We start from the raw sequence: 8,221 nt of genomic DNA on the forward strand, positions 1-8,221 counted from the left end.
ACCATGTTGATCTGATGCTGAGACGTGCTAGCTACAACAGAAGCAGCTAGACACTTTAGCTTTGCAGTTCCAAAACTACACAAAAGTTGGAGAGAACGTGTACCATTACCATCAGTGGTCGGGGAATAGAACATGAATCAGACAATTCGTTCTTTGTACAATCAGAGTTTAGAGGACAGTATACTGCATCACAATTTTGGTTCTTTTGTTGTTGCTTGTATAAATGATCACCTACATTGTAGGGGCTTCTCCCTATACTGAGCTTTAGAATGTGTCGCAATTAAAAGTCAAGGAATTTTTCAGTCAAATAAAATTTAGTAACTAGCTTTTTCATACTGATCTTTATCTGCAGTGTGATGGGTGTGGACAAAAACATGTGGTGTTACCTTACAGTATGTACTTTATCTTCCTTTATGCCGCATACATAATGGAATTAGAAAGTATACTTTTAGTATATTAAAACTAGCCTGTCCCTTCCTTTTAGTGTACTGAATTAGTTCTTATAATCTAATCAAGTGTACACTTCTCTGTTGTCTGTACTATAGCGGTGATTATCAGAAGTCCAAGACCACACTGTAGGCAGGAAAAAGGTATGTTCTTGGTAAGCTATAGTATTCCATTCTTAATTTACTCACTTCAATGCATAGTTTTGTTAGTTCTTCCATTAGTTTCTATTGAAGTATGCTCAATGGGATAGGGTTTAGAAAGTTATATGCATAATGGGAGATTACTTGATTTGCTAATCCTTATCTGGTTAGCGATTCCTCACAAACTCAAGCGATAATATGCACATGTTTCTTCGTGTCGTACTTTAATCTATGCGTGTTGATTAAGAGATTCTTGGTCTTCAGTTTTTATGTACAACTCAAGTGACCAAATTGTATTAGATTCTTTTCCCTCACAAACTGCAGTCTTGGTGCCTTCCTGTTGAAAAAAAAGAAATGGGGGCATGGGGCACATTATGCAGTCAGAACCTAGCTGTTACTATACAACCATGAACATAATTCTGGGAGGTAACACGTGGTCGTTCTTAGTAACAGTATGTTGGAATTGTAGGATATGGCTCTCATTTTGTTTGGTGTTGGAATAGTAGGTTGCTCGCGGGTGACTTCTCAGGTGTCACGGCGCTTGCATTGTAGATTGGTAGAGGGAATATTGAGACGACGAGGAGAGGCGACTTAACTGCAGTCCGCACAACACCATGAACCAGGTAGTACTAACTTGCCACTGCCACATTTCCTCACTCATTTCTTTCTTATGCATACAATTTCCATTTTTAAATATTTTATTTAGTTTTTTCTCTACTTATGTTGCATTTTATGTAATGCATATGAAACTTTAATACATTGACAAGTGTGAACTATGGTTCTCTGTAGAATGTGAACTTCTGGACTCCTCTCATAATTATCAACATTTTCATATGTTGTAACCTCTTATGGGCTGATATTCTGCAAACACCATAGAACTTGATAGGATAAAGATTTATCACTCGAGTTCAATCTTCGTGAAATACTCACTCTGTCTGAAAATATTACGTCTTATATTTTGAGATGGTGGGAGTATATGATATGTGAGAATGAGAAAAGAGTCGAACTGACACTACATGTCCTTGAGAAAATTGAGAACCTCTACTTGCCAATTGCTAAATAAATCTGTAAAACACTTCCTTCATCATTCGGTACATGTTCCCTGTAGTAGATTGGATGGAGAAAATATTGCTTTGGATTTTGTTATCGATATGAAACTTCAATGCATTATCACTTTTCAGAGGTGAAGCAACTTTCGGTATTTTGTGACAGCACAATCTGTTCTTCTATTTCCTAATCTTGGTTGTTCACTTGCTTTTAGTCACAGGGTAAAGAGGTCAATCTCTTCCAATACACAATTGTTGAGGTATGTATCAATGTCTAAAGTTTAAAAAAGAACCAGGTTACACCATGTGGTTTAGGGCGTGTTCGGCAGTCCACCAGCTCCTGGCTCCTTCAACTCCACGGGTGGGGCTGAGCCGAACGCGCTAACTCCTGGAGTTGTAAACGAGAAGCCAACGATTTGTGTAGTGCAAAAAACGAGGACTTGTGGAGTCAAGAAAACCAAGCTCCACCGAACAGAGAAGTGAGAGTTCAAGGATATTACACCCCCTGCCACCGCCAAGTGACTCGCTGCGAACCGGTACGAGGAAACAACACGAGCGGACAGCCATATGAGGCCAGCCTCCGACCAGGCCCAGCCATTTAGACAGCCCACTATTCCTTTTCCCAGATCAAAGCCCAATAAAGCTAGCCACCGACCAGGCCCAGCCTTTTACAAAGCTCATGACTAGAAGCTAACGCACCGAACGGATTGGTCACTCCAGGATTTGACGCGAGAAGCCGGCTGCTGGCTGGCGGCGATGGAGTTGGGGAGTTAGCAGCTGTGGTGGACTACCGAACACGCCATTAGGTTGCTCACCTTGGTTGCTGACCAGGTGTTGAAAAATCTTAGTGAGAGAGGACATTGACGGTGCGAGAATGGAACATAACGAGTTTGTGTGTGTGTGTGTGTGTGTGTGTGTGTGTGTGTGTGTGTGTGTGCATTACCGAAACGTTGCACGACATGTGAGTCTACATCTAACTTCCTTTCAGCTTTCTATTGGAAATAATTCTTTAGAATATTTTCACTTGGACACTTATCCTCTCTTTGTTTATCGTTTCATAGGACTAAGAAAAAGTTCATCTGTGTGTAACTACCAGGTTCTTGAAGTCCGCCCTCTCATTGATTGGAACAGGGTGAAAGTTGTGGAATTTTTGCTGTGACCGCCTGGACTACGATGACAGGGCTGACAAAGATGAAGCCAAGGGAAGCCGTGCCTCTGATATTCTAACATGTGAAATCCATAAGACAATTCTTTCGAGTTGCGACCTACATTGTGGTGTCTCCGTTCATCAATTTCTGAGCACCAGCTCCAGTGAAATTAGGTGTTCATCCATCCATACTCCTAGGTGGCTTTCTTTGGCCTGCTTCTTATTGTGTATTTAGTGGTTATTCACAAGCCTCATCATCTGATATTTCTGCAGTAATTACTGAAAACAATTTGAGGACAAAGCTGTGATTGTTGTTGTAGTTGAAGATTCAGAGTTGAAAGGCAGGCACAGTTAACAGGGATAAGAAACTATAGAAGATTTATCAAATCAGACATGGGCTTGGTTATGCAATGATTCATTGGGATCTGAGGTAATCAGACCATACACCCAAACTTAAATTTTACTTGCTTTTAAATGTTTAGGAGACAGATGATGTTTGATATGCTAGACTGAAGTACACACCTTTTAATAGTATATCACTGATACTCCAGTCACCAATAAAAATGGAAGTGCTGAAAATTAGTTTGTAAGGAAACAAACTAAATACTGAGTCCTAGCAAACCTACTGCCTAGATTACACGAGCTCATTTTAGCTCTAAGATTTCTTTTTTATCTCTTTTACATTCTGGTAAACATGTGGGTGAATAACAGTTAGAAATTGTTCTATTTGTACACGGGAATTCTAATAGAATTGATGCTTGAAAGAATAAAAACGTCTATAATATTTGTAAGCCAGGCACTGAAAAAGCTCACTCCTCACACCAGATCACCATCGCCGACGTATCTACTTTTCCGAAACAGAGTCCACATGTTTACTCATGTTCTCAGTTTTTTGTTGTTTCGGGGAAGGTTTGTTAGAAGCCAATCTCTTCAGCAAGCCCTGGAGAAAGAGAGCTAGATATAGTGGTACTTGCTAGCGTTTTAATGGACACCTCCTTTTGGCCTTTTTTAGTTTCTTGAATTAGCTAAGAGACTTCAATGAGTGAGTATTTTTTGGTCCCTCCCTTTTTCTGTGTCTTTTGGAGTTTTGCATTGTGGTGAGAGGAGGATAGAGATACCCAATTGCCATGGGGACCAGAGATCAGCTGAGGTCACATAGTTTATCTCGGCATTACAATGTGAGGTAAAGGAAGGAAATAAAGCGATGTTAGAATATTACAATCATATATCCAAACATATTTTATGCAGTTGACCAATGGTGTTGTTTCATCGATTTTTACTTCTCTAGAACCACCTGATTTATTGGCCCAATGCCTCGGAACATGCACAGTGAAGCAAACCAAATCAAACTGTAGCTGCATCTACAAAAAAAAAATCATATCGCTCTTGATGTGGCAAGGTTTATCAAGTTCAATTACGCAGTACATCAGGCAAATCTGCAACCCCACAAACCATGAATGATGCAGCAAAAGTTTGTAATCCAAAAATTGATTGAGATTTCTTATTTTAGTTGGTTAGTTGCATCAGTGACATATCTCTAGAGATGTTGCATATTTTTGGACGATTGTTGGAAAATACCTTTATGTTATACCTTTCTACTAAAATTTGTATTATTTTGCAAAGTAGGCTCTGCGCTAGGTGGGGTTGTCATCCTCCATTTTTATGGCCATGACAAATGACAATATCATGATGCTATTTAACTTTGACTTTTGTCAACATATGTTTTGATGCTACTTCAATTCTTTAGCGTATCGCGATGAGGCTGATACTGTTGGTTGTACACTGAAGGTTGAAAATGTTAACTGTTTTGAATAGACTATTTCAATATATTGGCACAGATTAGCAACAATACTTACTATGGTAATTACAATGCCATAGAATTTTTGAATTATTAGAATATTTTGCACTATTACACATTATTTAATAATCGGTGCAATCTAATGTTAATCCACCTAAATTTGTAATAGCTAAAATTTCTAACATGCCTCACGTCTTCATGTTTCTAGCTTCAAATCCTTAAAAACAAATTGTTCTACAACTTTCTATCTTGCTAGAATGGACTTGTTACCCATATATGTGTATCTACCTTAGAGCAAACTTTACATACTTAAAAAATGTACCTTTTGTCGTCAGAATCTAACTGCATATTTTGTTTATGATGATAAATAATTTCTGCCTGGAGTAGAAGGTTATAGGGGTGGCCCAGATATCATGGAGACTTGGAGAGGCGCCGTGCTCGGTCCAGTGAGGAGCTCCGGGTCAACACTGTGGCTGCGTGGTGGGCATGAACCATGGCGACTGCCTTCCGGCTTTATTCTGTTGGCTCGTACATTTTCCGCTGGCTATTCTTACAGAATCATGAATTAGACTTAGGAGAATTGGCATGTCATCACATGAAAAATTTCAACTATGAGATGCTACAGGTAAACATGGTGAATTCACACTTTTAAACTGCCTGGTGATTTTTTAAATCTCAGGCAATCAGAACATATGCATTTTCTTTGTTTCTCAATTCATGTTTTGTCATGGACTACATGAGTTTCATGTATACCAGAATGTTTCCAAACCTGTGATTAACAAGTTCTTTTCCACTTCTAAATTACAAATATCTTATTGATGCTACCATATTGGTGAGTGTACTTGATGGCGATATTTTTTACCTCTTAAATGTTGAAATTTAGTTAATATTCCTATATGTTGAAAGTAGTAATAGTCCTTAGTTTTCATAGTGGTTCATGATCTTGGTGGTGCCTTTTTTTCTTTGTTCTACTAACAAAAAAGGACGCATCCTATGTGAAATATTTGTGGTTTCGGAAATAAATTATGTTGTAAATCATCATTAACATGGCATGTGATTGCATCTTGCACTACTTTCAGCCAGCGAGTTGTCTAAACAATAAAGTAAACATGTGAATGTGATATATGGTGTCATAACTAATGTGTGTTGGAAATAGATGTTCTGATCACTAGCATGATTTTGGATTGAATCTAAAATTTGTTTCAGTTTGTAAGCTAATCTAAAATAGGTAAAAGGCATATTAGGAGAGAAAACATTGTTATTTGCAACTTTACTCTCTTCAGGTCGCCGTTTTGTAAAGTAGTTCTGCCATCTTAGGACATGTGAGGAAATGCATATTTGGCCATTATTCAAACGAACATTTAGACCTCAATGTCCTATCTCGTTTCTTACAGTTCCTCATTATGCTAGCTCACATATTAAGGGGGAAAGGAAGTGGTGTAGATATACAATTTAATCTCTACTATTAAAGGGGAGTACATTTAGTTTCATTAGTCACATCGCTCTCTCCCTCGTACGTAGATTTTTTTTACAAATAAATGTTTCGATCGCAGGTTTTGTCATCCTTGAACCGGTCTGCCCTCAAACGAACCCCTTAGATGCAGCCAACACCTTGTAGCCCACACATTACTCTCTTCAGGTCGCCGTTTTGGACCGTGTAGCGGTGTCGCCCGAGAGCCACACGACTCCCATATCGCCCCTCTGGGAGAGCCATATTAGGGTGGATCTGGGCCCATGCCCGACGAAGAGGGGGTGGCGGAGGGAAGGACTGCTGGTGGTGGCAGTCATTTGGTGGCGACGACTGGTGAAGCGTGGAAAAGGTCGGGGAGGTGGACCATTAGGGGAATGTCAGTGACACCGCCGCTGCTTTCTCTCCTGCTCGAGACACCATCTTTGTGAGCAAAGGAGACCGTGTTGCTATCTCTGTTTTGTCACGGAATGTAAGCAACATCACAAATTTTGCTATTCATCTCATGTTGAAATCGACAAAAGTTATTTTAGAAGAAAACATGTGAAAGGATGGCATGATATATATCATTTCGTATATTATGTCAGCAAAAACACATCGTGGTGTTTGCCCTCGGCTACGATGATGTGCATTTCTTGGCACCGAGAATAAGCTTGGGACACTATGGATGGGTGAAGAGGGAGTGGGCGATACCGTGAAGCGAAGGGGAGATGGCGGTGAGAGGAAGGTACATGTTGAATGCCATGGCGCCGAGGGGAGGAAGCAATGAGAAGTTTTGGAGGGGAGAGGTTTTGGAGGGGAGAGATGACGGCGGCGATGCCCGTGGCAAGGAGAGCAAGCGGATGGAATGTGGTGTGAGTGTGAGCATTGTGTCATACTATGAGAGAGTGAATTGTATTTTCCAAGACGAGAAGAAAAGGTGCGTGTTTGCCTTTTTAGGGAAAGGAACTATTTGCTATAAAAGTCATTTTTGAAAAATAATTACCAACAAATGATTTACAGTTGAGCATACAGTTTATCAAAATTGGGTTGCGAATCACTCTACAAAGTATCATGATGCCAATAACTCCGACTAAAAATGGTCACTCGCTTGCATCCAGGACCAATGAATATATATTGTCTTAATATTTTAATATGTGTATACATGTTCACTTTTGTAGATTGGAGATAAAAATTGATGGCTTTTTCTTTTAATATGTATACTTCTATATATTTTTATTTGTGCAACATATGAGAGAGATGGAGATGCATTATGTCATCGTTCAAAAAGAATCCATTGACAAGGTATCAAGAAGATGTCGTTGGAAGGGGCCAAAAATTCACCGAGTTTTATAAAAAATATAAGTATGTATAAGCAATCAATACAAAAATTAGATGGTCCGTGGCAACGCACATGCATTGTACTAGTTACTATATGGTTTTGTCTTTTGGTTGATGTGGTGGTTAAGCGGTTAATTGCTAGTGCTACTTGCAATTAAAGAAGTGCGGACTGCGCCGGCCGTTGTTAGGTCATACATGTATACATAGCTTGCCTCTTTTTGACGCCGCAAGTGTCTTAGCAGTGTCTTACACTTGTCCGATGCATTAGTTATTTATGTCCTCTATCAACTTTTTGCCAGGAATTGCATGGGAAAATATTGTTGAAGAACTCCAACGTTGTTTAGAAGTATCTAAGGAGATGTTGTTAGGTGAAAATTCATAGATATGGGAAGATAATAATGATTGAGGCCTCATAATGATTTGATCTCTAATCATTCAGCATATCTCATTCCTTTAATCTCTGAGGGCTAGCTAGATTCCCATGCAGGTGTAGGCTTGGATGGATGAAAGGATGCTCTATCACCAAGTTGAGATCATGCATATGCACCGCGGGTCGCGTGGATCGATCGGCTTTAGGCGCGTGGTTGGCCGGCGTTGTTCTGTTCGTGAACAAATCCATTTGATCAACAACTAACCCTAGATCGAACAAACCATGACGATCGACGTGACGGCTGAATCTGATAGATGTTGATTTTGCAAAGCTTACCGACAAAGCATATATGTGTGGTAGCGACTGGCACAGTAAATTAATTTATATCCATTTATTGGAGGCTACCTTCTCACAAAACTCTGGCCCATCCATCGGCTACGATTAATGTTTTCCAGGAAAGATGACAAACGTATGTATTCCTACTT

The 8,221-nt window shown here is 39.6% G+C and overlaps 1 long non-coding RNA gene across 4 annotated transcripts in view; it reads left to right on the forward strand.

The window, feature by feature from the left end:
• The window catches only part of LOC119362026, a 7,863-nt gene extending 1,304 nt beyond the window's left edge, over window positions 1-6,559 (forward strand). Inside the window, exons 2-7 of one of the 4 annotated variants that reach the window (XR_005173095.1) lie at window positions 546-1,210; window positions 1,849-1,893; window positions 2,730-2,978; window positions 3,054-3,210; window positions 4,966-5,203; window positions 6,132-6,559. This is a non-coding gene — a long non-coding RNA (uncharacterized LOC119362026). Of the gene's footprint in view, window positions 1-545; window positions 1,211-1,848; window positions 1,894-2,729; window positions 2,979-3,053; window positions 3,211-4,965; window positions 5,397-6,131 lie in introns of those variants that run through there. The other 3 variants (XR_005173098.1, XR_005173097.1, XR_005173096.1) reach the window with 3 other exon arrangements.
• The last annotated feature ends 1,662 nt before the right edge of the window (window positions 6,560-8,221 follow it).

Source organism: Triticum dicoccoides, chromosome 2B (assembly GCF_002162155.2).
Source record: "Triticum dicoccoides isolate Atlit2015 ecotype Zavitan chromosome 2B, WEW_v2.0, whole genome shotgun sequence".
Lineage (NCBI taxonomy): Eukaryota > Viridiplantae > Streptophyta > Magnoliopsida > Poales > Poaceae > Triticum > Triticum dicoccoides.